The sequence below is a fragment of the Toxorhynchites rutilus genome, chromosome 2 (assembly GCF_029784135.1).
Source record: "Toxorhynchites rutilus septentrionalis strain SRP chromosome 2, ASM2978413v1, whole genome shotgun sequence".
NCBI lineage: Eukaryota > Metazoa > Arthropoda > Insecta > Diptera > Culicidae > Toxorhynchites > Toxorhynchites rutilus.
In genome coordinates, this window is record NC_073745.1 from 332248673 (window position 1) to 332275903 (window position 27231).

The following is a 27231-nucleotide window of genomic DNA, read 5'->3' on the forward strand; positions in this document are numbered from 1 at the left end:
TCCTGTACCTGAGGAACCAATACATTCGGTTTTGCTCGTTTTCAAATTATTTGGTATAAATATGCCAAACGCGAATTTAAAACACATCGAAGCAACATGCAACATTGGTCATCGAAGCAACTTCGTTGCCGGCGAGCGTCAAGCAGGAGCGGATTGTCTTTCTCAAGACAGGTGAAGGAGGAGTATGGAGCAGAGTTTCTTTCCACAAGGTCCCTTCTTAGGGCTGGAGACTAATGAGCTGAAGAAGTTTAAAGCCTCTCAAAAACAAAATGAAAAGGAATGAAACCACAGTTGCGAACGAGCTAGCAATCACAACACAACGAGCGGACATCATTCATGCCTAATGCTGATTCCATATTAGATTTTAGCGAGATTAGTTTGCGTTGACGACATTGAACTTTATATAACGAGTTTGGGAAGCGATAGTGACTATAATGGATTTTAAGGTGAAATGAACACATGTTCAAGATGAAAATTATGAATGAAAAATAACTTTTGTATATATAATATGTTCTATATCGAATATCTAATAGTGTCAACATCTGGCAGCGATATCTATTTAGGGAGGGACAGGCAAACTTTTTTTGTGCAGGGGATAGGAACCGCACAAAAAAATCGTGCAAAACTTCACCAGTAGCTTTAAAAAATCATGTTCGGTACACAATTCGAAAAAAAAAATTTGTACGGTTGTTAGGGACCGCATAAAAAAAGTCCACGTCAAATCCACGCCGTTCACCGTTCGATTTCCTTTTGTTTCCCTGCTTTGCGATGGGACAGATTTCCTTTTCGGTTGCGCGTGGCTGTATTGTGCTTTTAGTTGCATGTCGAAACTTGTTGCTGTTAGAAATCATGTCATGCGCAACTTAGAGCATTTGATGGAAGAATGGGAATGATTCGAGAAGTGAATAATTCAGATACAAATATGCCTTTTTCGCACTGAAATACATGTAAACTATCGAAAAACACTAAATGGACGATAACTTCGTCGAATAGGCTTCGTTTCACATACCACACAAAAAAAAATCGCACAAAAAAACCGCACAAAACAAAAATTGCACAACAAAAACCGCGCAAAAACAGGCTTTCCTGTATATTATTCTCTATAAGCTTACCATGCCCGAATTTTTAAATAGTTTTAAATACTTTGAAAATTTTTCAATAGTTTTTATATAGTTCAAATTTTAAATGATTCTTTCACTACCGATTACTACTACATAACAAAACTACTGAATGACTAAATAACTGAAAAGCTATTCAAAAATATCGATGCATTCTAGAATAATATCCGAAGTGATAAACAAGCGGATTGAATAATATAATTCCGTAGTTCTACGTCGAAATGCGGTCGTGTCCTAGATACAATCCTTTACAATTTTTTTAAATATAAAACTTCAATATTTCGTGGAAATAAAAAAAATCTTCCTCGCCCTCGTCACCGAGTCATAATTAAAATTGATTATATGATAAAAAAAGTCCAAAAAACTGGGGCGTTGTATCCAAGACACGACCGCTTAGGATGTAGGACAACAAATTCGTTATATTTAATCTGCTTTTTTACCATTCCGGATACCATTCATAAATGCAAAGAAATTTCACAAAGCATTCAAATTCTTCACTAGATTTGTTTCGGTGAGCCTGAAGAGGGTAAATCTTTAACCCTTGGCTTTGCAGAAGCAATTCTAGAAGCAGCGATTCTTTCTTGCCTTAGCGAGAACAATACACGAACTAGTCTTGTGTCGCAATTTATTTCTTATGTCGATGCACGCATTGCACTGAGTATTTATAATGCTCCAGGCGGCGATTAAATATTAGTTCCACCAGCACTGTAGTCCACAGCTCTAGGGAAAATGAAAATGACACAAAATAAGCAGAATTAGAAAGGTAATTCATTCTCACTTTACGTCGTTTACGTCGCAAATATTCTCTTTTCGCTATCCCTTTCGTTGTTTATATTCTTGCGGCTGCACAAGTTGTACGTTATTGACAGCACGGTTAGGTAAGTACACAAATGGACAGAAAAAATGTATCGGAAAATGAGAATGCTTCTAGTGTTCATCAATTTAAACACTTTACACACCAGGGGATTGTAATATATAGCATATCAAACAAATCTTAAACAAACTCTACACGAACTGATGATTGCGCCGGCTAGTGACCATTCTATCCTGGATTCCTCGAGTCGAGAAAGACGCACCACGCTAGATATGGGGTACAGACTAGGGAGCGTTGCTGATTAATGGTCAGCTGCATCCCAATAGGAAGTAGCCCGTATCGGGCACACGTATAGAGCATCGAAGACTGCAACATACCAATTATGAGAACACTTGTAATACTAACCTCGAGCCAACCGCGAGTAATCGGTTACATATTACTAACATAGTTGTAAGACAAAATTTGTCAAAATATTGGACTCCCGGCCCCGTCAGGCTAACGCCACATGTGCCTTAATAAAAAATATATTTTGGGAAAAAAAAAAAAAAATCTTAGAGAATTTCCGATTCGATTAGTATGCAAGTCGTCAGAAATTTTTTTTTTAGATAACTGTAAATCTCGACGTGTCATACAATTTTAAGACATTTGGTATCAATTTTGACGTAGGACTACGTCTTTCACTTCTATACTGGGGTGTAAGTTCAAAGTTTCGAAAACGAAAGCGTTACGCCGGAGAACGAGATTTTGGGCGTTAATAGCTCCAAAACAACTGAACGAAATGGTATGATATACACTTCATCCGAAAGATAAAATGTCTACGCGTTCTATGCATGTTACTTTTTGATTCAAAAACTTGTTTCAATAGCCTTAAAATTGCTTTCAAAACAGGCTATTTAAATCACACCAACCGGTATAAAAGCGAGTGTCGCTCGGAAATCCTCTCAATTATGATTGCGCAACGATTGTGGTACCATCGCTGGAATGAATGGATGTTTCTCTAACACACACTTCAAAACCATGGACCATGGGAACTTTTGTACTCGTTTGCGTTTTTGCAAATCGGAATGCTTCCCTAACATAGACTTCAAAACCATGGAGCCTGGGGAAACTGGCATTGCAAAATTGATGCAAATTGTGGGTACTCTTTACTCGTTTGCGTTTCTGCAAATCGGAATATATCCCTAACACGGATTTCAAAACCATGGAGCGTGTGAAATTGGCATTGCAAATGAGATGCAAGCTGCGAGTAATTTTGTACTCGCATGCATTTTTGCAAACCGGAATGTGTTTTCCCAACACAGATCCCGAAACCAATAAGGTGGGAAAACCGGATTGCAGATCTTGGCAGTAGTTTTGTATTCCCATGCATTTTTACACTCCGGAATTCGTTTTGCTTACACGGTCTACAAAAGCGGGTACATGAATTGACCTAAACAGGGATTTGTTAGCAATTGAATTCGTAAATTGTTTCATTCATTCACTAGTTTAATCAATAATTTAATCTCACTATAAATAAAGGCGCCAAAAAATTCATGTCCAAAAGCGCGGTGTAAATAAACAGAGAGAATGCAGTGAGCAGTGATTGCTGCGATGACAAAATGCTCACGAGAACGGTGCGGTCGTAAACACTTTCCCTCAACACTATAGAGCAAGCATTAATTGGTTGTCGTTTACACCAATGTTTTTGTTATATCAAAATTCAAAGTCCCTTTTTAAACATTGTTGCTTTAATGAGCCCCCACAGGAAACTGCCACTCTCCCATCGCCGAAATGGTGTTTTTGAAGACAGTCGCCGACGATGGTGTGGCTGAGCCATGGAAAGTAACAGTGCCACTATCGGTGATTGGCACGTGGGTAATCGGCCAGATCATCGTGCACTATCCGCTACTGTAATGAATTCTTGTCTAAAGTTCAGAGGGGTGAACTTCAAAATCATTTGTATTTCTTCCGTTGACGAATGTATAAAGTGCTCTACACATATAACGTCCCGTTACCATGAAGTCAATGTAAATAAATGAACTGTCAAATATTCTCCCATGGAAATGGTATAATATAGGAGACAATCTGGCGTAGTGGTAACATCCATACCTCTCACGCTAAAGGTCACGAGTTCAATCCTCACTCCCGACATTCTTCCAAAAATGGAAGTAAGAGTGACGAATCAGTCAAAAAGTGTTTTTTTATCCCATTTATTTATTTATCAGGCTCATTAGCATTTTATCTGTAACAGAGCCGGGTTTTTATCGTGTACATGTATATATGTTTATGTTTCTATAAATTGTAAATTACACAGTAGAAGTAGTAGCCATTTAGGCGTTAGATTTTCTGTTCCATTACATTATGGTAAATTACACTGTAGTAGCCATTTAGGCGTAAGGGTATTCTATCTGTTCTTCCATTGTTCAGCAGACCGGACAGCAGAGACAGTTGATATTGATCATTGTTGGGTTATTTATAGAACAGCAGCCCGATGTTTCTTGCAGAGCAGAGCAGTTTTATTGATGAATCGATCTTTGTTCCACCGTGGATCGATTTTTTTTTAAATTAAAAATTTGGTTTATTTCATTGTTTCGTCAAAGCTATTTACATAATATATTGTATTATTAAAATCCAACTCTTAAGTTGAACTCTAATTCATTTACATCTACCACATTGTCGGAATTCATTTTGAATATTACGTAATTGATGAAAATTTTCATTATTTTTGTTTTCGTTTGTCCATTCACACCGCTCAAAGTTGGATGTATCAAATCATCATATGAAAGTCTCCTGCGGACGTCGAGTGTTGTTGCTAATATCCTCTGTAGAAGCGTCCATACCATTGTTATTCGTTGACATTCACTCAGTTTATGCTTAAGTGTTTCTCGTGCAGCGTTGCAGTGTAGGCATTGCTCGTTGTCTACTCGTCCAATGGTGTGCCAAAGAACACGATGCTCCATTTTTTCGTTAACTAATAGGTACCAATAACTACGCTGGGCTGAAGTTAATTTGTTGCTTCCGATTTTAAGCCACACACACCTCCAATTTACTGTGGGATGACGCAGCTCCACTCTCGGTTTGGCTGTCTGATCAATGAAAAAACGGTGAATTTGATCGGAGGATGGATTTTGTTGAATTTGAGATGGCAAACGTGGAAGTGTTTGCAGAACAGTTTTCAGGCAGGGAAAATTCGGTGGGGGATGGCGGGGATTTGCTTGAGTGATAAAGGAGGCATAGTAGGGAGTGGAACCGATCTCTTGAAGTTGCCGATTGATTAGTAGTGCTTTACATTTTAGCGCCGGTAGCTGTAGATTCAGCCCTCCTTGTTTACGTGGTCTTGCCAACTGTTGCATCGGAACGCGTGCTGGATGTCTGTTCCATAGGAGTATTCCCATAGTGGCAGTTATTTTTGCCGTGTGAATATTATACAATGGACGAATCGAAGACAGATACCACACTTTTGCTGTAACGAACGTGTTGAGAAGTATCACTTTTGAAGAGTCAGTGTGCGCGTAGAATGTAGCCGCACCTGATGTGCCATTTTTCCTGTCATTATATTCCAATTCATAGTGATCATAAGACGAAGCGAATTTGCGAAGATTACGCCCAGAATTTTTATATGATCTTCCGTTCTTAACCAGTCTACATGCATCGGATTTCCATTCATAAAGCCGACATCGATCGACGTCGTTTTGTTTAGGTTGAGCACAGCGCCTGATACTCTCCCAAACCGATGGAAAAAATCAAGCATTGCTTCTATTTTTCTCACAGATGTGACGACAACGCTAATATCATCCGCATATGCCACTATTAAGTCAGTATCGCACACACGCTCAAGAGAAACCAACAGAGGATGTAAATAAAGTACGAATAAATGCATAGAAATTGGGTCTCCTTGTCTCACAGATCGTTCGATGGGAAAAGGTGCCGTCATACATCCATTTACCAGCAGGCGAGAAGAGGATAGAGCTGCGATCCGTCTAAGCAGTTCTACGAGCTGGATGTTTATACCGAGAGAGCGCATGTTCCCGAATAGAAACGAGTGTCTTACTCGATCGAAGGCATGGTCCAGATCGAACGATACTAGCTTACCGACTTGCTTTCGTGTGTTTAATCGCGCGATTCTGTCCTTGAGAGCCAGCGTGGCTTGGAATATGTTGTTGTGGCCGTTTGAACATTTCTGAGCGTTGGTGAGAATGTGGTGTTCTGTCATTACTTTCTCTAAACGCATCTTCAATATACGGGAGAGGAGCTTATAATCGAAGTTAAGAAGGGAGATCGGCCTGTACGAACCAACAGTGTCTCCAGATCCTCTTTTTTTCGCCAGTACAATGACACCTTCTACAAACTTTGATGGAAAGTTGGACGCTAGGGCCTCATTTAAAGTGAGATTCAATTCACGGTGGATAACGTCGAAAGTTCGCATGTAGAATTCCCTCGGAATTCCGTCTGGGCCTGGTGATTTTTTGGAGGCGCTCGATTTTATGGCGGTCCAAATATCAGCTGTTGTTATGGGATGCATACATGCCTCGTTGGATGGATCATTTTCTGGAATTATTTGGACACACTGGAAGTCTTCGGGTTGTTCTGTTTCTCCAACTGTCTCCGTATATAGCTCGGAAAAATATTGAAGCACGTGTTCTTGTATATGTCGTGAATCATCAATGATTTCACCACGATCTATATTTAGTCGTGTAATCGTAGTTCGTTTTCTTCTCCTTTCGCCGAGTTGGAAGATCGATAGAGGCTCTCCTGCTACTATTTGCTCATTAATGCAAACGAAAGCTTGTGTAAACCGTCGCTGAAGAGCGAGCATTTCTCCCTTTAGACGGTTGATGGTTGCTAACATTCCCGGATTCTGATAATAACTATCGTATGCTCGTCGTAACTGCGTATACAGCATTTGCTGCGCGCGGTGGAACTCATCATACACTTGTTTTGATTTCCATTTGAAGAAACTGGTTATTTTTGGCTTTCCGTACAATAGCCACCATTCCATCCAGCTACGAAAACTACGCCTTTGCCGTGTCCAAAATTGCCATCGTGTGTGGAGCTCCGTTATGTTCTCGTTGGTAAGGAGATGGGGTCGAAGCGACCAAAAACCACGACCGTGGGGTTGTCCGAGGTTGGGTAGACATATCCGTGATGTTACTGCCATGTGATCGGAAAACGAGCATACATGCGTATGTACATTTCGTAATTGCTCACATAAACCCCTGCTTACATAGATACGATCTAATCGAGAGGAAGAGTTGGCCGTGATATAAGTATGTTCGATATCATTTCTGCGCAGCTTAAGCCACACATCATGAAGCTGCAGCTGTTGAACGGTAGTTTGGAGAGAAGGACTCATGTTGTATCCCGTAGAATCACATTGTCGTATGACGCAGTTGAAATCACCGGCCATAATAATATGGTCGGTACGATGACGGAGATAGAAGGCGATCGTATCATTGAAAAAACGTTCTCTCTGAGCACGATGGGCCGTTCCGGACGGAGCGTACACGCAGCAAAGCGTGGTATTTTGAATGCCTAGAGCGACCAATCGCCCATCCAAACTTCTCTCCACATGCGAAAATTGGATATAATCTTTCAATGCGATGGCGGTGCCTCTTCTAGTGTGATCGACATTGGCTATGACGTTGAAGCCCGGGAGAGTGAGTTGCTCATTTTCCAATTCTTGAAAGAACACGATGTCAAGCTCCATTGTTCGGATGAATGTTCGAAGTGCGTTAATTTTGGTGGTGTTCGTGATGGTGTTCAGGTTTACGGTTGCAATATTGTAGCTAGTGAACATGATTATTTTCAGAGGAAGTCATTGTCCTGCAGGTCATCGCCGTCATCGCAGCGCATTTTTTTGGTACTGCGTGTCGAGCGTCTGCTACAAGTAGATGAGTCTGTCTCATTGCCGTTAGTTTTCCTCTGTATACATGATTTGCGATTAACTTTGGTCCATTTATCGTTTTCGTGTTCGTGTTCTTGCTGCACGTTTGCGGGTATAGCGAAATTATCAAATCTCTCGAGCTCAACCACAACAGAAGGAGGGGTCATTGTGCTGCTTGTAGACATTTATGTATTTGTTTGTGTGGATTTTGGTGTTTCTGCTGAGCTGATGGCTTCGTACGTGAGGGATTCGTATTCTTCGCAACGTCTGCATATGAGGAGTTGTTTGCTGCCAGTTTTTGGACCAGCAGCTTTTTGTTCTGCACACATGAAACGCCGTTGTGAATAAATTCACTGCAATGTCGGCATGTTTGTTGCTGACTGTAGTACGACACAAGTGTCGTTTCACCATCAATGGTAACGTAAGATAGTATATTTTTTTTAACCGTCATCCTGACGATGCGGACACCGGTCGGTAGACCAGGGAATAAATGCTTCTCGTCCCATATCTCTTCACGAATGGATAGAACCTCCCCGTATGCACAGAGAAATTTGTCGATCTTTTGGTTCGATACGTTTTCGGAAAGATTGAAGATCTTCACTTCTACCGCTCCATCTTCCATTTTCAGACGTAGTACATACATCTTCCCATCCACCTGAATTTCATGCGTGTTGTCGTGATCTTCGTATTGGATTCGCTTTATCTCCTCGCGCTTCATACCGAGTGTTACTCCAACAAAACGGTGGACCTCCTCGGACGATGGCTTTTTTGGCACATTCGCATAATCAATGCGAAATGTGTTTTCGCGGCGTTTTATCGCGGACATCGGCTCGCGATAGCACACGAAAACTCTCGTAAATTTTGAATTAAATAGCCGGCGAATGGACTTCCGTAGACGATAGCAGAACACGAAAAGCGTCTGTTCAACTCGGAAGTTGAGCGCTAACTAGCGGAGACAGTTGATATTGATCATTGTTGGGTTATTTATAGAACAGCAGCCCGATGTTTCTTGCAGAGCAGAGCAGTTTTATGGATGAATCGATCTTTGTTCCACCGTGGATCGATCTCCATCACGGATGATGGTTGCGTGGACGTAGTTATTCTATAACAACACAAAGATGGTCAATTGAGGGTCCTGAGTTTGAACTCACGATCGATCGCTTAGTAAGCGAACGCTACGAAGACCCCCAAACCAAAAAGTGTTGAAATTCACTATAATACAGAGAAAAAAATTGTAATGGGTTGTACCAAAGACACGACCGCAGTTTCGACGTAGAACTACGGAATTATATTATTCAATCCATTTGTTTATCACTTTGGATATTATTTAAGAATGCATAGAAATTTTTGTAATATCTTTTTAGCTATTTAATTTTTTACTACTTCAGTAGACATGAAAGAGTCGAGTAGAGTCGAAAGCTATCAGCTCTTCTCGTTTATTTGGTTCAACACGCATCAAGCTGTCTCCTTCCCACTCAGATATTGATCACAAACTATTAACCCTTTTGCTACTTTATTCCGCTTGAAATGTGATCGAATCCCACAACATGCAACAGTAAGGTTACCCTGCTGGAATTTGAAAGCATATTTTCATGAAATATACGTTTATCTAAATAAATGCAGTGTATATCTATATTCCAAAATTCTGGATATTCTTCCATATCCGCATTAGCACAAAAAATTCTTGTCTTTGTCGTAGCACACCTCGATGCAGAAGGCTTCCTCTCATTGTATCGAGCTGTGTGTATGTGTGTGAAATCAGCATTAAGCATAAATGATATCCACTCGTTGTGTATGATATCTCACTCGCATCTGTGTTTTCATTCTATTCTATTTTTGGTTTCTGTCTCTAGCCCTGAGAAGGGCCCTTGCGGAAAGAAACTATTACATACTCCTCCTTCACCCGACATAAAAATAATCCTCTCTCGCTCGACGCTCTGCGGCAACCATGTAGCTTCGATGACCACCAAACGAGAAGAGGTGTGGCTTCAGGTTAGGTTAGATTTTGTATTATAGAGACTTTAAACTTTTTCAGTTCATTCGTCTATAGCCTTGAGAAAGACCCTTGGAAAACTTTACTCTACTCCAGCACTACAACACCTCCACCCTCATTGCCTTAAGAGGGTACTCGATCTCTCGCCGTCCAGTCCGTCCAGCAACGATGTTATCCAGTCGGTGTCCACGCAACGAATGGTGTGGCTTCAAATCGCGGATGGCTTATTTAAACCAAATATGTTGAAAACGGGCAGAAACGACTGTAGCAGTTGCTCGTCAATACATACAAAAGATAGCTCTGTGCAGCAGCGATATCGTACCCAATGAAGAACATCCGAGGTGCGATTATTGCTATTTGAAAAAAAAAACAAAAATCATTACAAACGGAAGTCCTACGTCAACCTTGCGGTTATATCATAGGTATAACCCATCCATAGTTTTTTTTAAAACACCGTTTTCCGGTGATTTTTCGGTTTTCAAAAAACTCAGATTTTAACGTTTGTGACACCAGTAAATGAAGTCCGAATGAGCTAAAATTTTGCATAAGGTATATTATCGTGCAAATAAACATTTCGTAGCAAGTTCCAAATAAAATATTGAGACGTAACTATTTTTATTGGCACCCAAAACCATACTTTTCGTTTCGTAGTCCGAAAAAAAGTCCCAGAGTGCCGATTTTTGACAAAAAAAAATTTAGAGATGACACTAGATCTCGACGTTTCATGTCATTCTAAGACATTTGGCATCAATTTTTTTTTTCGAAAACTCCGATTTCCAGTGATTTTTCGACTTTAAAAAAATTCAAACTTTGATCGCTTTGCGTCACTATCCCTTAAGTCCGATTGAGCTGATATTTTGCATAGGGTGTTTTTTTCAAGGTGGAGAACTTTTTTTTTTTGTGGTAACTGTGACAGTTTAAAACAAGTAGTTCAAGAATTAGAATATCTTGGTGGTGATGACTGGTAGTTCAGCAGAAATCGAAACATGTACGGTTGGATTCGTATATTCCAAAACGTTGAAGGAGGGTTGTGATTATGGGAGTGTGTAACCGGATGAATCTATATGAACCTTTTAATACGAAGTACCGAGAACCGCACAAAGTACATCAGAAGACAACGCGTGCGAGAAACTATACACCGAAACCGCTCACAGCATCGCGTACCAACGGAACATCATATGCGCATATAAGCAAAATATCGAACCAATCGGAGGCCCAGGGCAAACATAGTTTTTCGAACCAAACTATGAAATTCCAGTGGGAGAGCGCAGAAAATAGACATTTGTTTACATCGAACGCGCGCGCCCGCCTGTGTTGATTTATGATGTGCGCACATCGTAAAGAACTGTAGATCGAATCCCTTGACGATTCCTCGTGTCAGGTACACACCATGCCGCTGCTTCAACTCGTTGTCTCAGTCGTCACCGCCGAAGTCTTCCCCGCACATTGCCGTCACCATGAGATTGCGCTGAGCTGAGGGAGGAATGTTGCCGCGAAATCGTAAATTAACCTCATAACAGTTAAAACACTGAGCGAGAATGTGTCAACCTCTGAATTGGTTTCATTAGTGGCCGACTGAAAAATGACTACCCCGCCGAGAGCACAAGAGAATGAACCACGTCTCGCGCGTTGCGGTGTTCATCAGAGGACAAATCTGTTCGGAATATTCACAGCTGTTGATTGAGGTACTATTAATGAAAATACGAAACAGCGGGAATTACCTCTTTTTTATTCTCTCGCGGTCGATGAGTACCAACCATCATGATTGAAGAGGTGAGTACAATTGCAAGTAACTTTCTTAAAAGGCAAATTTATGTGCCAGGGGTTGCCGTGGTGTTTCGCAGCAGCGCGGAATGCATAGATATTTCTTTCACTCAGCTGTTTTCGTGCAGCACAAGTCTGCTGCATATAATTCTCGGAACTCGAAGCAATTAAGTGTCATTTATGCAGTGAGACAGTTTTTGACTTAATTTTCTTTTTTACTCTTGTTGCTCGTTTGAGAACGGAGTTGCAGCGGATGTACGGAACGAGCTTAAGTTGCTTTCTTTTTGCGTTCCTTTGTTTGAGAATAATCTGCTCAAGACGGTTGATGTGTTGACATGCTGTGCTCCATTTTTCGCACCTACACGGATTATGAAAACTGAAAATGGATTCAAAACAAATTATCTTGGGAGTGATAAATTCTATTCAAGATTTTTTCTCGATTAATTTTATATTTTAGTTCTCGTGTTTCTCTCAGAGCATTCTAAATCCGACTTTTATCCGAGCATTTATGTTCAAACGATTCTCATCGATAAATAACAATTTCGTATTCTTTCTCAAAATTAGATTGAAAAGTGACGAAATATATTGCTAAAGGAACATTCCTTCAAAATTACCTCATTGAATCGGTTCTGTAATCCCATGATTACACATCATAACGAAGACAAAAATACGGCCATCGACCATCAAACAAAACGGAAGACCGAGTTGAACCTCGTTAAAATCGTACGCTGTGAGCAATGGTAATTTTTTCTCTGAACATTTTTTTTTTGCTTGCGGTACTTTTTTCCGCATCATATCATGCCAGCTTGCAATTTTCTCCAACGGTTGACCTCCGTCGTCTTGGAAAGGAGAGAAAAAAAAGCCATGTCGGAGCGATAATCACCTAATGATTCTTAATGAAAGTTCAGCACCTCTACATGTTGTTGAACAGTAACAGCTGCCAGCTCGAGCTCCTAAGTGGGAGAGGAGAGGGATGGTGATGGTGCAATAAGTAAGACCCAGAAGCAGTAATGAAGTGTGGGACATGAAGGGAGGCACGCGCAAAAGGTCTTGAGTAAGGTGATAAACTTCCATCTGCTTCCGTTCTTCGATTGGCTCAGACAGCGGCGTGCACAGTGGGATTTATTGCATAGTCAAATTAACCCAGACAACTATTAAAACATGTAATATTCATAATGGAGAACGAAATAACGATAATTTCAAAATTACCCGCATGATACTGATTGCAACACATAATATCATCATCAACAGCTCACATTTAGATGTAACAGAAAAAAAAACCCATCAAGTCGAGCATGGCAAATAAGCAATCCTGTGTATATTTGTATTCCCATTCGCACATACACACACACGCACGCACTAACGTTAGGAGGAGAAAATTGAATTACTTGATCCTTGGTTTGCGCTCATCATTACCATGCTATCATCAGCATCCAGCAGCCAGCATCCAGGCCGATGTAATCATTGACAGCGCACGTTGCGGAGCGAATGCGAATTCGCGTTTTTTTTTTCACCTCAGCGCACATAAACGGACCACTTCTTACCGCCGCCTCGTGTTCCACGATGTTGGTTGGCATTCCAACTCTCCCGGCTTGGTGGATGTTGAAAAGTTTTCTTTCCTTTTCCACTGTTTTTTTTTGCTTCTCTCATTTCCGAAGGGGTTAACACAGAAGGATATAACCAGTTGCCGGTGGGTTGTTCTGTATCAAATGTTCTAACTAGCGCAGGCAGAGGCGTTTTACCAGCGACACAGAGTATGGTATACCGCTTCTTGGTAGGATAATGCCGAAAGCCTTCAGGACCGAGCGGTGAGTTGAAGGGGATGCATTTTAAAGCGAAATTTCAGATTCGTTTTGGAGATGACGGAACAAGTAATTCGCCCTTATGAAAATGCGAGCTATGAATATCAGAGGGTGGTGAAAAAAATGAGTTGAAGAAAAATCGAGCAACAATATTGTTGAAAACGCGAAATGGGATTCCGGTGAATTAACGCAGTGCTATGTTCGTGGGCGTATAGAGAAAATTTATTTCAGATTGTCAGTTCTAAAGGTGAAGCGTTGGCGAAAATTGGTTCCCCAAGTTTACCCTCTCCACTCGCTCGTTCTTTTTCAGAAAAATGCTGAATTACTCGTGTAATGACGTATTGGTTTTAGTGTATGCTCGTGATGAACTGTTAGGACCAGGGTTCTGCATAGTCATAGTTAACTAAGGATAATCAGCTGACTTCTGACTGACTATCCGTATTCAGATAGTAAAGACCTTTGGCTTCTTCACGCAGTTTCTCCACCAAAACGACTAAACAGTCAGTCGGGCGTTTAGTCACTATCTCCCTCTACCGACTCGACTATATCATTTCATTCTTCAAAGCCAAATTGTCCTCATTGCATTTTGAAGTGACTTCCCCCAAAATGGATTCGTTCCTCTCTTTCTCTCTCCCATGTACGTATGCATGCATGGATGTTCGAGTTCAACGTGGTTTGACATACGGTACTGGTGAGCTACATTCTTTTGTATCGTACACGAAAATTACTCACACGTATAAAATAGCGTGCAGTGTGTGTGCGCTATTTTGCACGCTATCTACTAATACTAACGCGAGGACCTTAATAGCATACTTGATAAAAATCTAAGTTCGTTGATTTGAGTTCACGATGAGTAGACATTAAACCGTCCATTGATGGGGTAACTTCTTTTTTGCATCAGAAATCATGTTTTCGTTCATCTTTATATGGACGTAAAAATAAGATTGCGTACGCGGGTATAAAATTAGTGTAAGGGGGAAATGGAAGTGTGGATTGAAGTCAGTTGAATGAAGAAGCAGATGTGTATTCATTAGTCAAGTCAGTTAAAATAACCACTGACTGGACTAGTTCACCAGTCATCCTCGCTAGTCAACGCTAGTCAATTCATTTTCTAGTCAAGTCACTTTCTGTTGACGGCGACTGCCGAAGCAGTTCTAGTCGAAGCGAAGCTACTGAGAGTCGGTCTTCATTTTTCACCTTCGAAGATTTCGGGCTCTGGGTAGAACTACATACTTTGAAAATAGATTTTGTGTCAGAATATAAAAAATTGAAAGTCTTAGAAGTATTATAAAGACATAGATTTCCCAAAGAGTTTATCCGTATTTTTCCGGAAATAACTGCGTTTTTTCATGCTTTCTTCAATAGCAAGAATATATAATTAAAATATTCTAACTACTATAATATATAATTATAATAATTACAAAAACTACGACTGCTTTCGCTTAAAAATTAAAATTCGCTTGATTTGAAATGTTATTTCATATGACATATGACGAAGAAAACATAAAAATATCGGTTAACTGGTAAGATAGCAAAGCACTGTGCAACATCATATTTTTTCCGAGATTTTTGAAAGACGTTTAATATTATTGCGCAATATTTTGGTCTGTGCAATATAATTGTTCGCCTAGGAGCAATATTGAAGCCCCTATATTGCACCTAAAGCGGACCCTAGGCGATACCTCACGAATTTTTTTTTTGTGGTTTTTGAGGTGTCACTACGGCAGAAACCATAGAAATTTATATCATTTCTAGTAAGCTGAGATGGTTTTGCATAATATAGGGTTGGGGAAAAAGAAATGTCGTATTTCTGATCGAAATTTGACGCTTTATTTAACATACTTAAAATTATCCTATTTAAGTCAAATATGCGCCGTTTTGTTCGCAAACTTGTTGCCAATTAGAAGGCAACTTCATTATCTCCCCCTTATAAACCCCTCCCCCTCCTTATTTGCAAAAAACTCAGACAGCCAGTTTTCGCAAACCTCTTTTGAGACCAACTTAATATCACCAAGTTTTGCAAGGACCGGAAGAGATGATAATCACTTGGAGCCAAGTCCGGACTATACGGTGGATGCAATAGGACATCCCATCCGAGCTCCCGTAGCTTCTGGCGGGTCATCAAAGATGTATGAGGCCGAGCGTTGTCCTGGTGTAAAACAACACCATTCCTATTGATCATTTCTGGCCGCTTCTGGTCAATCGCCTGCTTCAAACGGTTAAGCTGCTCACAGTAAAGAACCGAGTTGAGGGACTGGCCATAGTTGAGCAGCTCATAGTGGATGATTCCCTTCCAATCCCACCCAACACACAGCAAAACCTTCCTGGCCGTCAATCAGGGCTTGGCGATGGTTTGGGTCGGCTCACCGCGCTTCGACCATGACTTCTTCTTCAAAAATGGGTCGAGTTCGTTCCGTTTCAGCAGTGTATCGCAGGCAACTCGTGTGGCACCCATACATCCAGCTTTTTTTGGAATTCGAACAAACCAACGCTGTGCTGTGCGAATCGTTACAGTATCGGGTCCATGAACTACACGATTTTTTTCGCTCACCTTCGTTGCAGTTTTACCTCGCAGGTAGTAAAAACGAAAAATATGGCGAATTTCTTGCTTGATGGACTCCATCTTTGACGCGCTATAACTTGAGACTGAAAATAACAATCACAACACTGTCAAAACGACACTTGTAGCACAGATTGACGTCTTTAAATAGCCGTATAGTATGACCCAATGCGATAAGTACAACACATGATATGTTCAAGTGTTGCCATATATTGACAACATACGAATTTTTTTTACCCAACCCAATATATCAAAAATTTTGAATGATTTTTTTTTCGTTCTTGATATATTTAATTTGTGTTCAATTTTCTTATAGATATCGCAAATACATAGACAAACAGTCAAACTTGTTTTTGTGTGATCCTTTTTTTATGTGGTGGTATATGAAAAGGAACTAACTGGACAAAGTTTGCGGTCGAAATTCCGAATATGTCATATAATTTATTGAGAATTTGAAAAACTTTTCTTGACGGAAAATACCCCGGAAATAAAAAGAGATCGAACCGAAAAATAAAAAGAGACCCGAACCCCCGACATGATGATGTGTGACGCAAACCGGCCACGGCAGCACTAATGGTGAAAATTAAAATTATAATCTTTTCCTTTTCAAAGTTCTCAGGTTCCATTGTCACTAAATTGCAACCAAACATCTAATTCAGAACTAAAACATTTTTTTTATCGAAAATTTTTAGACTTCCGTTTCGTTTTCGAAGTGAACCATCCTGAAATAGAATGGTCAAATAATTTTTGGGTTTCCTGCCAGTTTTGCCGAACATTTCCATTTACCCAACCCAAATTCGTAACGTGCTTCTCTTGACCGATTTTCAACTTTTCATCAACATAAGATAATTAGATAAAGTTTCTGAGAAGAATATCGAACAAGAACATCAATTGAATTTCATCAACAGAACATCACTTCTAGACGAACAAAGCCTTCAGAAATTTTCGTTTTCAAGTTTTTTAGGTGTTGTAGCCAAAGAAGCCTTAGCTGTTTATATTGTTCACATTTTCATTCAGCTCACTTTCTCAGCATGCAAGAAATTCGAAAAGTATATTGTTTGTATTTAGGATAAATAGTTTTTCCAGTTTTCCGTAAGGATTGATTCGAATATACCCATTTTTATTTTTTTTTTAAGAAAGTAAGGCATTCGATGAAAAAAACATTACAAGATTTTCTCGGTTAACGAGTTTGTAGTGAAATAATGCCGATATCCGATACTCAAACAAGTTTTCTCTTTTCACTGTGACACTCTAATTGTGAGATCCAAACGATAAATTTTTATTCGAAAACTTTATTGAATTTTATATTCAATAAATTTTATAGATTTTTGTAATTGTTTTCGTTCTAAGATTTTTTGTTCTTTATGCTTATTGATTCTGCAGTCACACACTCTGTTCAACATCTATAAAGCCACCCTGATTATATTTCGTTGCAACACAAACAGTTAGAATTTCAACAAGATGAATTCATACAATGTAGAATGCTTAGAATAAAGTATATTTAACGTCAATTTCGTTCAAAGGAATTGTTTAATTATTGTGCTCAAATATGACAATTTCAGTTGTCCAGTTTCTATAAGACAATTTCAAAATTTATATGCGTTATCAATGAAAAATTCAAAACGATTGCCTGATTTACATGTCAACAATTGACAACCTTGCCATTTTGGGCTAATAACTTGGAAAATTCGTGTTGACATACTATTTACCAATTTTTTTCTGAACGGATTTTTCGATATTTTTCCATTTTTCCAAAATTGCGACCATGAGCTCTTCAATCGTGGTGTACCGCTTTCCTTCAGTGTAGATTCTGCGTACAAGGATCCCCCTAAGATTTTCAACAGGATTCAAGTCTGGAGAGCGAACCAGTCAGTCCAAAAAATTAAGCTTTTGGTCCTTAATCCATTGCTTAATTTTCTTGCTGGCATGAATAGTAGCATTGTTTTGCTGGAATGTGATTTTTTGTGACGATATCCACGCAAAAACGGTAGGAAAGAGGATTCCAGAACATGTATGTAATCCTTGAATGATACGAAAGCTATCTTGAGCTTTCCGGTTGCACAGAATCCCGCCCAAACCATGCACGAGCCTCCACCAAAATTCATGATTGAAAAATACTGTTCCTTCTTCCATAAATCACGCCAGTACCCGTTGAAACCCTCAGGACCATCTAAGATGAGCTTTTTTCGTCACTTTAGATAACCTAGCAAAGTTAAAAGTAAACAGTTATTGATGAACTAACCGTTATGGTATATAGCAAAATATATTCTTTTGAAAATGTTTTTTGTCGTGACATACCATGTCCCACTGTTGATTCATGTGAGCTTTGGCAAAACTCAGACGTCTTTCGATGTGAGAAGGTGTAAGATTAGGACCTTTAACCTTTTTAGCTCTCTTTATGTAGAGACTTTTTACCAAAATTGAAAAATTGTCTTCCGTGAAACATTTAGATTCAAAGATTGCTTTAATTGCATGAGCGATTTTGAAGTGTTCGAAACTGTTCAAACTATTTCCTGATTATCCCGGTAAGGGAGCTTTGATTTACGTGGAGCTCTCTTCTTTTTACCGTATCCTTGAGGATTCGTCAAATGATTGAGAACTACTTGATGGGATCGTCCAATCCGATGAGAAATTTCTCTAATTCCAACATTGTCTTGGTAAAATGCATTGATTTGTCCTTTTTCTCTCTCTGTGAGCACTTTTTCTTTCGGTATTTCCCAGATTTTTTAATCAAACTAACTAAAAACAACGGAAATCGTAACTGGTCTTATAGAAACGTGACACTTGAAAAATATAAAAACATTTGTTTACGCTCAACGCTTGCACACACATGTGAAAATCATGCAGTGTATGATAGTTACTAGTACAAACACATTAGAATATGAATTGAAGCGTTGTTTGTTTACAATTACACAAAGCAACAAGATTGGACAAGTTGGACAGAGTGTACTTCGAATGGAAGATATTTTTAAATACAAACGCTCTATACTTTGCCTTAAGCCACTCTAGCGATTTTTTAGCGAAAAGTGTGCACAGATCTTCATTATCTATTATTACAGAAATTGTATTAGATCGTTTGGAAGTGGTTTTTAAACGATTTGAAATGATCCTTAAAAACAGGAAGTGGGTTATATCTATGGTATAACCGCAAGGGTGACGTAGGACTATCGTTGATTTAGAGATCATTTGTTTGAAGTTGAATCTGAATTCATTCTGAATGAATGAATATTTGGAGAACTTCGAAAACGAGAGCGTTACGTTGGAGCCACAAGGTTTTATGCATCCAATAATGGATACGGAAATATCCTACTGATGGGGAAGATTAATCTTCAGAAGCTATCCTGTTAATTGCGATTGATTGAAAAATCACAAAACCAAATGTATTTGGTCACAGTGTTTCATGGATAGAAAACATTAAAATAAACTCTTTCACATGAATGTAATTTTAAATTCCCAGAGGAACTGGCAGATTATTTTCAGTAACGATTAGATATTTCCACATTTTCCTCGATACTGGAAGCCCACCAGTGGTTAATGCTAACTCGATAACCATCTGTTAATAGCACTTGATTGAAACATATTTGGTCACAGTGTTACATGGATAGAAAACATTCAATTAAACTCTTTCACATGAATATATTTTGAAAATTCCCAAAGGAACTGGCAGATTATTTTCAGTAACGATTAGATATTTCCACATTTTCCTCGATACTGGAAACCCACCAGTGGTTAATGGCAACTCGATAACCACCTGTTAATAGCACTTGATTGAAACATATTTGGTCACAGTGTAACATGGATAGAAAACATTCAATTAAACTCTTTCACATGAATATATTTTGAAAATTCCCAGAGGAACTGGCAGATTATTTTCCAGCAATGATTAGATCTTTCCGGAACTTTCCCGATGCTGAATGGCATCCTAACGGAAAGAGTTCTGCGCGTGTATGTGTCGATCCTTTGCCGTCCACCTCCTCCAGCACGTTAGGCAACGATGTTGTCTTGTCGATGTCCTCACGAAAAATGAATGTGTCTCACCACCAGAATATCGCTTAAGTATGCTTTTTGTGTGTGATTGAATCGAGAGAAGGTGTGGTTTACGATGGCAATTTGGAAGGCAAACTAGAGGGGAATGAACTCTCTGAGCTCGGAACTTTCGGCGACTGAGCAATAATCGATTGCGGGCGCATACAATATTGGATACGGAAATATCCTACTGATGGGGAAGAATAATCTTCTGAAGCTATCCTGTTAATTGCGATTGATTGAAAAACCACAAAACCAAATGTATTTGGTCACAGTGTTACATGGATAGAAAACATTCAATTAAACTCTTTCACATGAATATATTTTGAAAATTCCCAAAGGAACTGGCAGATTATTTTCAGTAACGATTAGATATTTCCACATTTTCCTCGATACTGGAAGCCCACCAGTGGTTAATGCCAACTCGATAACCACCTGTTAATAGCACTTGATTGAAACATATTTGGTCACAGTGTAACATGCATAGAAAACATTCAATTAAACTCTTTCACATGAATATATTTTGAAAATTCCCAGAGGAACTGGCAGATTATTTTCCAGCAACGATTAGAACTCTTCCGGAACATTCCCGATGCTGAATGGCATCCTAACGGAAAGCGTTCTGCGCGTGTATGTGTCGATCCTTCGCCGTCCACCTCCTCCAGCACGTTAGGCAACGATGTTGTCTTGTCGATGTTCTCACGAAAAATGAATGTGTCTCACCACCAGAATATCGCTTAAGTATGCTTTTTGTGTGTGATTGAATCGAGAGAAGGTGTGGTTTACGATGGCAATTTGGAAGGCAAACTAGAGGGGAATGAACTCTCTGAGCTCGGAACTTTCGGCGACTGAGTAATAATCGATTGCGGGCGCATACAATATTGGATACGGAAATATCCTACTGATGGGGAAGAATAATCTTCTGAAGCTATCCTGTTAATTGCGATTGATTGAAAAACCACAAAACCAAATGTATTTGGTCACAGTGTTACATGGATAGAAAACATTCAATTAAACTCTTTCACATGAATATATTTTGAAAATTCCCAAAGGAACTGGCAGATTATTTTCAGTAACGATTAGATATTTCCACATTTTCCTCGATACTGGAAACCCACCAGTGGTTAATGGCAACTCGATAACCACCTGTTAATAGCACTTGATTGAAACATATTTGGTCACAGTGTAACATGGATAGAAAACATTCAATTAAACTCTTTCACATGAATATATTTTGAAAATTCCCAGAGGAACTGGCAGATTATTTTCCAGCAATGATTAGAACTCTTCCGGAACTTTACCGATGCTGAATGGCATCCTAACGGAAAGCGTTCTGCGCGTGTATGTGTCGATCCTTCGCCGTCCACCTCCTCCAGCACGTTAGGCAACGATGTTGTCTTGTCGATGTTCTCACGAAAAATGAATGTGTCTCACCACCAGAATATCGCTTAAGTATGCTTTTTGTGTGTGATTGAATCGAGAGAAGGTGTGGTTTACGATGGCAATTTGGAAGGCAAACTAGAGGGGAATGAACTCTCTGAGCTCGGAACTTTCGGCGACTGAGTAATAATCGATTGCGGGCGCATACAATATTGGATACGGAAATATCCTACTGATGGGGAAGAATAATCTTCTGAAGCTATCCTGTTAATTGCGATTGATTGAAAAACCACAAAACCAAATGTATTTGGTCACAGTGTTACATGGATAGAAAACATTCAATTAAACTCTTTCACATGAATATATTTTGAAAATTCCCAAAGGAACTGGCAGATTATTTTCAGTAACGATTAGATATTTCCACATTTTCCTCGATACTGGAAACCCACCAGTGGTTAATGGCAACTCGATAACCACCTGTTAATAGCACTTGATTGAAACATATTTGGTCACAGTGTAACATGGATAGAAAACATTCAATTAAACTCTTTCACATGAATATATTTTGAAAATTCCCAGAGGAACTGGCAGATTATTTTCCAGCAATGATTAGATCTTTCCGGAACTTTCTCGATGCTGAATGGCATCCTAACGGAAAGAGTTCTGCGCGTGTATGTGTCGATCCTTCGCCGTCCACCTCCTCCAGCACGTTAGGCAACGATGTTGTCTTGTCGATGTTCTCACGAAAAATGAATGTGTCTCACCACCAGAATATCGCTTAAGTATGCTTTTTGTGTGTGATTGAATCGAGAGAAGGTGTGGTTTACGATGGCAATTTGGAAGGCAAACTAGAGGGGAATGAACTCTCTGAGCTTGGAACTTTCGGCGACTGAGCAATAATCGATTGCGGGCGCATACAATATTGGATACGGAAATATCCTACTGATGGGGAAGAATAATCTTCTGGAGCTATCCTGTTAATTGCGATTGATTGAAAAACCACAAAACCAAATGTATTTGGTCACAGTGTTACATGGATAGAAAACATTCAATTAAACTCTTTCACATGAATATATTTTGAAAATTCCCAAAGGAACTGGCAGATTATTTTCAGTAACGATTAGATATTTCCACATTTTCCTCGATACTGGAAGCCCACCAGTGGTTAATGCCAACTCGATAACCACCTGTTAATAGCCGCGCGTGTATGTGTGTGTAGCGATGTCTTCCCAGGGAACCGTTTGTGGCATCACTCTCCTCCTGATAGATTCCCTTCTGGCCTAGGGTGCACAAACAGGCTCTTGGTGACACCGTTCATCCGCGCTTTCATGAAAAATAAAGAGCTTCACCGCAACAGCGACAACATGCTCCAATCGCTGTTCAATTAGAACTGAGTGGATTTCCGAGCGCCGCTCGCTATTATCCCAAATTTTGATTTCAATAGCCTGTTTTGAAAGCAATTTTAAGACTATTGAAACAAGTTTTTGGATCAAAAAGTAACAAGTATATAACGCGTAGACATTTTATCTTTCGAATGAAGTGTTTATCATACCATTTCGTTCAGTTGTTTAGGAGCTATTAACGCTCAAAATCTCGGTCTCCGGCGTAACGCTTTCGTTTTCGAAACTTTGATTTTACACCCCGGTATAGAAATGAAAGACGTAGTCCTACGTCAAAACAATTCCTTCAAATGATCACATGGAAGTGCGCATTTTCTCCATGCTCCATAATTTATCCTTAATTATTTTTTTTATTTCAGATAATTGTATGACAATATAACTACATATAACTAACCCAAATCCAAATGATCGCACATCAGTATACCGTTTTGTCTCAGTTTTGGAACACTTTATTTTTAAATATAAATTTACTACTATAATATTATAAATAATAGAATAATGAAAACCCTGACATTTTTTGGGGTATAGGTTTCATTTCAACATCATTTTCAGGTATGGATACAGCCTATAATTTGTAATACTAAATATTTGCAAAAAAGTCACTGTCAAAACCAGTTGTAAAATTTTTGTGTTAGCAAAGTCCGTAAAAAGCAAGTATTGGCAATTTTTGTAGTTGTAGTTGGTTTAACTATTTTGTTTGCTGTTTTCATGGTAGATTCTAGAAATGGTAAGAATGTACCATATATGGATGAACAAATGATCTTTTATCCAAAAATCTTCATTAAAATTAGGTTTTTTTAATTTAAGACAAAAAGTTCGGAGTTTGAGTCGGTGACAAAAATAGTATTCAAAATTTTAGACAAATATGTTATAGCATATTTTTATTTTTTGTTACCATGAACATATATTAATGAGACACTGTTTAATGACCAACAAAGCATACGCGTTCGGAATTTGAGACAAAACGGTAATCAGATGGTTCATTATAATTTCTGTTGCAAAATTCTAATGTGTATTCCAAACTCCAAATATAGCAAACTCGGCTCCAGGCTGTTTCTTCAGACATAGATTACAAATTAAGGATGCAAATTCCTGAATCAGATTTCAGAATTGATAGAAATCTAGAACACGAATTCCATTAGTAAATGTTGGTTCCACTTAAACATTCCAAATTGCGAATTGAAGGCTCTCGATTTTAGACTTCAGATCACAAATTCCAAATCCAGAGGCATCTGATCCTTTTTCTTAAATGTTCTAGAGAGGAAACTAGCTTTCTCAATTCACTGGTACTGCTTCTCTATTTCACTGCAAGATCATATGAAAAAAGGAACTGAAAAGTATTTTCCTAGAGTTCGGTAATTATTCGTGTCTGAAGAAACTTCACTATGTATTGTGTTTCTCTATACAAGTAAACCAGGGTTAGTTAAAAAAGGATATTCTTCATCATTACTCAACTTAATGGCATCAAGAGTTGCGTTGATTTCTTCTCTGTTCTGATGGTATTCCAGCGAAGGAATCACGAAAGATTTGTCGGTTAATAAAGGACAAAGCAAACATGTGAATTTACCAGAAAAAAAAATCCTACCCTAATTTCAACGCTGAGACTACTCAGCATCCATTGCATCGGGTTCTAGCTCATAAGCGCCTCGCTCGTTTCGCATTGGGTGGGAAAATTGAGAAAAGGTGATGGAAAAATTTCTCTTGTTCAACGCTTTTCCCCCGTTCCGTGCCCATCTACCTATATAGCGCACTCGGGTAGCCTCCTCGAAAATATGGTGCAATTTATTCTCGCATCTACTTTGTTTTTGCTGTGGTTGATCTCAAGCCGCATGATTTGGTTTAGTCCCGCTGAGAGTTCCATTATTTGTATCTTGCCTCGCACGTCTCACATGTCTAACTCAGTCCCTCTTTCCCCTTATTCCGAGCCAACAACAAGGCACGATAGAAAGACTACTATAGCAAGCAACAGAATCAAGTGCGTGGCGCCGTTGATAAGGTTCACAATTTGCCTCCTCGCTCAGGTCTCAGGTCGTTCAAGTGGGAGAACGAATTTGCATACGAACAGCCCGAACGAAGAAGATACAGAGAGGAAAAAAATAACAAATTGGCGCTGTAAAATAAACAGGGTAACCGAAATCTAATCCGCAAATATCGTCTTGACTCAACGCGGATGCCATCATCCTTGGACAGGGAGGCAGATAGAGAGAGGTGGATGGAATCTTTTGGGAGGGGCTGCTGCTAGTGGCGACCGATATTTGTTCTATTCCATGCAAATATACAGCGTAACGTAATACGAGCCATCCTTAAACGGTCGCAGCACAAACGGTCTTGGCAGCTTAGGCAGCAGCACAACCCGCGGCGCCACTTGCTCTGCCAGGCTCGCTGCCAAGCAGCGATGGTGGTCATAAATTTGAATTACACATCGCGCACTTGACGGCTGACTGATGAGGACAATATTTACTGAGCGCTGAAATGAAATGAGGTAATCGAGAGAAAAGGCAATTTGTGCTGAGGGAAATTGAGACGAGAGTGAACGATCGCAAGCGAGTGGAATGGGGGAAAGAATTTCGCTTCGCAATCCTTTCCTCCGCTCGCGCCACCCCTTTTGGTGGGGTGTGCTGTGTTTCGATCACCCACAGTTGAAGAGAAGAGCACGAGAGTGGCACGTGACTGCAAACACTGGTATCCCTCGCGCCAGTGGACTTCTTCTGGGTAATTTGCAATTGATGAAAGATATGCTGAAATAGCATATGATAAGGAATGTTATTAAATTGATTGAGTAAGGAATTCGGACAATTTGTATGTACTGCTACGGATAGGACTGGTTATGAAGCCCAACAAAAATTCTACAATGTTGATCAATGTTTTCTTGGAATTGATAATTCATAACGGTAAACTGTGTAACGCATCGACGTTGTCACGGCAAAACATCGACAAGCTTCGCGGTATGATAAATTTTGCTGCTTTCCGGGCTCTATGTAAATAGCTTTCAGTAAATTTAGGTTGTACAAATACAGATGTAATGTTTGTCCACGTAAACATTTATCTAGCCTTGGAGATATTTGCAGTTTACTTACTCGCACAGAGTAGCTGTTGTGTTAAGTGATATTCTGACGGATAGTTTGTTGCACGGGCAAACTCAAAATGCACTCACCTGAAATAAGAAAAAATAAATGATAGAAAAAATCAATTTTTCAAGCGTTCAAATATGTGTAATAATTTTGTTTTTTGAGTCGATGCTTTTGAAATATTTTCATGAGGTTTGGGGAAAAAGTTTTTTTCCTACTACAGTGATGTTACAGTGGATGAATCACAATCCCGTTTCCAATGTAAGTGTATGTTATTTGTACATGTTGTATTTGTTGGGATCGCTTTCCATTTTTTCGGGAAAATTATTGTCTTGTGCGAACGCATTGTTATATGAGATACGACGAAACATTTTCCAAAAAAAAGTCTCAAAAGAAACTAAATAATGTGAACTATTGAGAAAAGATGTTCTAGCACAAACACGAGAAATTCGGCATTCTTCGGTTTTTTACATCGATTTAGCAAATATACACAAAAAACGTCACACGTAAAACCGTCCCTACATATATAACAATAGATTATTTCGCAGTGCCCGCCACGAAAAAATTTAAGCACCAGAAGGTTCTGTCAAGAAGATTCTTGCCATATAATTTAACTTCAGAGGTGTATGCAAAAACGTGACTTGCGGCGTTTTGGAGAAATATGAGCAGCGATAAAAATGTAAAAAAAAGCATTCCTATTGTGAACTTGATTTTTTTAGTAGTTGGCACTATTGGCACTTTTTTCTACGCCACAAATGATGTATAAATATCCCGTTTAATAATATCTCAAACATAAAACATAGATTCGGTTCATATGTATAACCCAGCTATACCCAGCTCGCGGGCTCTTCTAGTTTGCCCACCAGGTATGATTTTGTTTTCAGCGTTTGTTCTACGGACAGTAGGGATAGAGAAAATATTGCAATTTCAGCTCCGCCCGTTTGAATTTATTGGGTATAAACAAGTTTTTCGCGATTTCACAGCTTTCGCAATTCATCAGTCATCCAGTTAGTGACCAAATTGCAGTGAGTTTTTCCGAATGCTCGATAGATCTCTCGAGAACAAGAATGAACACCACCACACACACCTGATTCGGTTCGGATTCGCTCCCTAATTCTATGAAAGCATTTATACATGTTTGCACTTGATTTGATTCTTGAATTTATGATTTCATGGTCCTACTTTAACAATCCGATCGTGTCTTTTATGCCACCATCTTTGCGGCCCGCGATACCATGAGTAACACGTGCTTGTGGTCCCTTTGATATGAATGTTGAGAATAACCCATCATCGTAGGAGAACAGATGCTCAGAATCGAGATGTCTTTATTTCGTTGTGTTCGTCTCTGTTAAAATTCTAATGAATTAAGATTTTAAAATTGAAAAATATCGAAGGAAAAGGCATAATCAAAACAAAACATATGGAAAGTGGTTAGACATTTAC

At 39.3% G+C, this 27231-nt stretch overlaps 1 protein-coding gene and 1 pseudogene across 1 annotated transcript in view; one reads left to right on the plus strand and one right to left on the minus strand.

The window, feature by feature from the left end:
• Positions 1-27231, minus strand: part of LOC129764363 (bifunctional heparan sulfate N-deacetylase/N-sulfotransferase) — a 503807-nt gene that overhangs the window by 353030 nt on the left and 123546 nt on the right. The gene's annotated exons all lie outside the window — the stretch shown is intronic.
• On the plus strand, positions 10085-10253 carry LOC129772249 (U4 spliceosomal RNA; annotated as a pseudogene).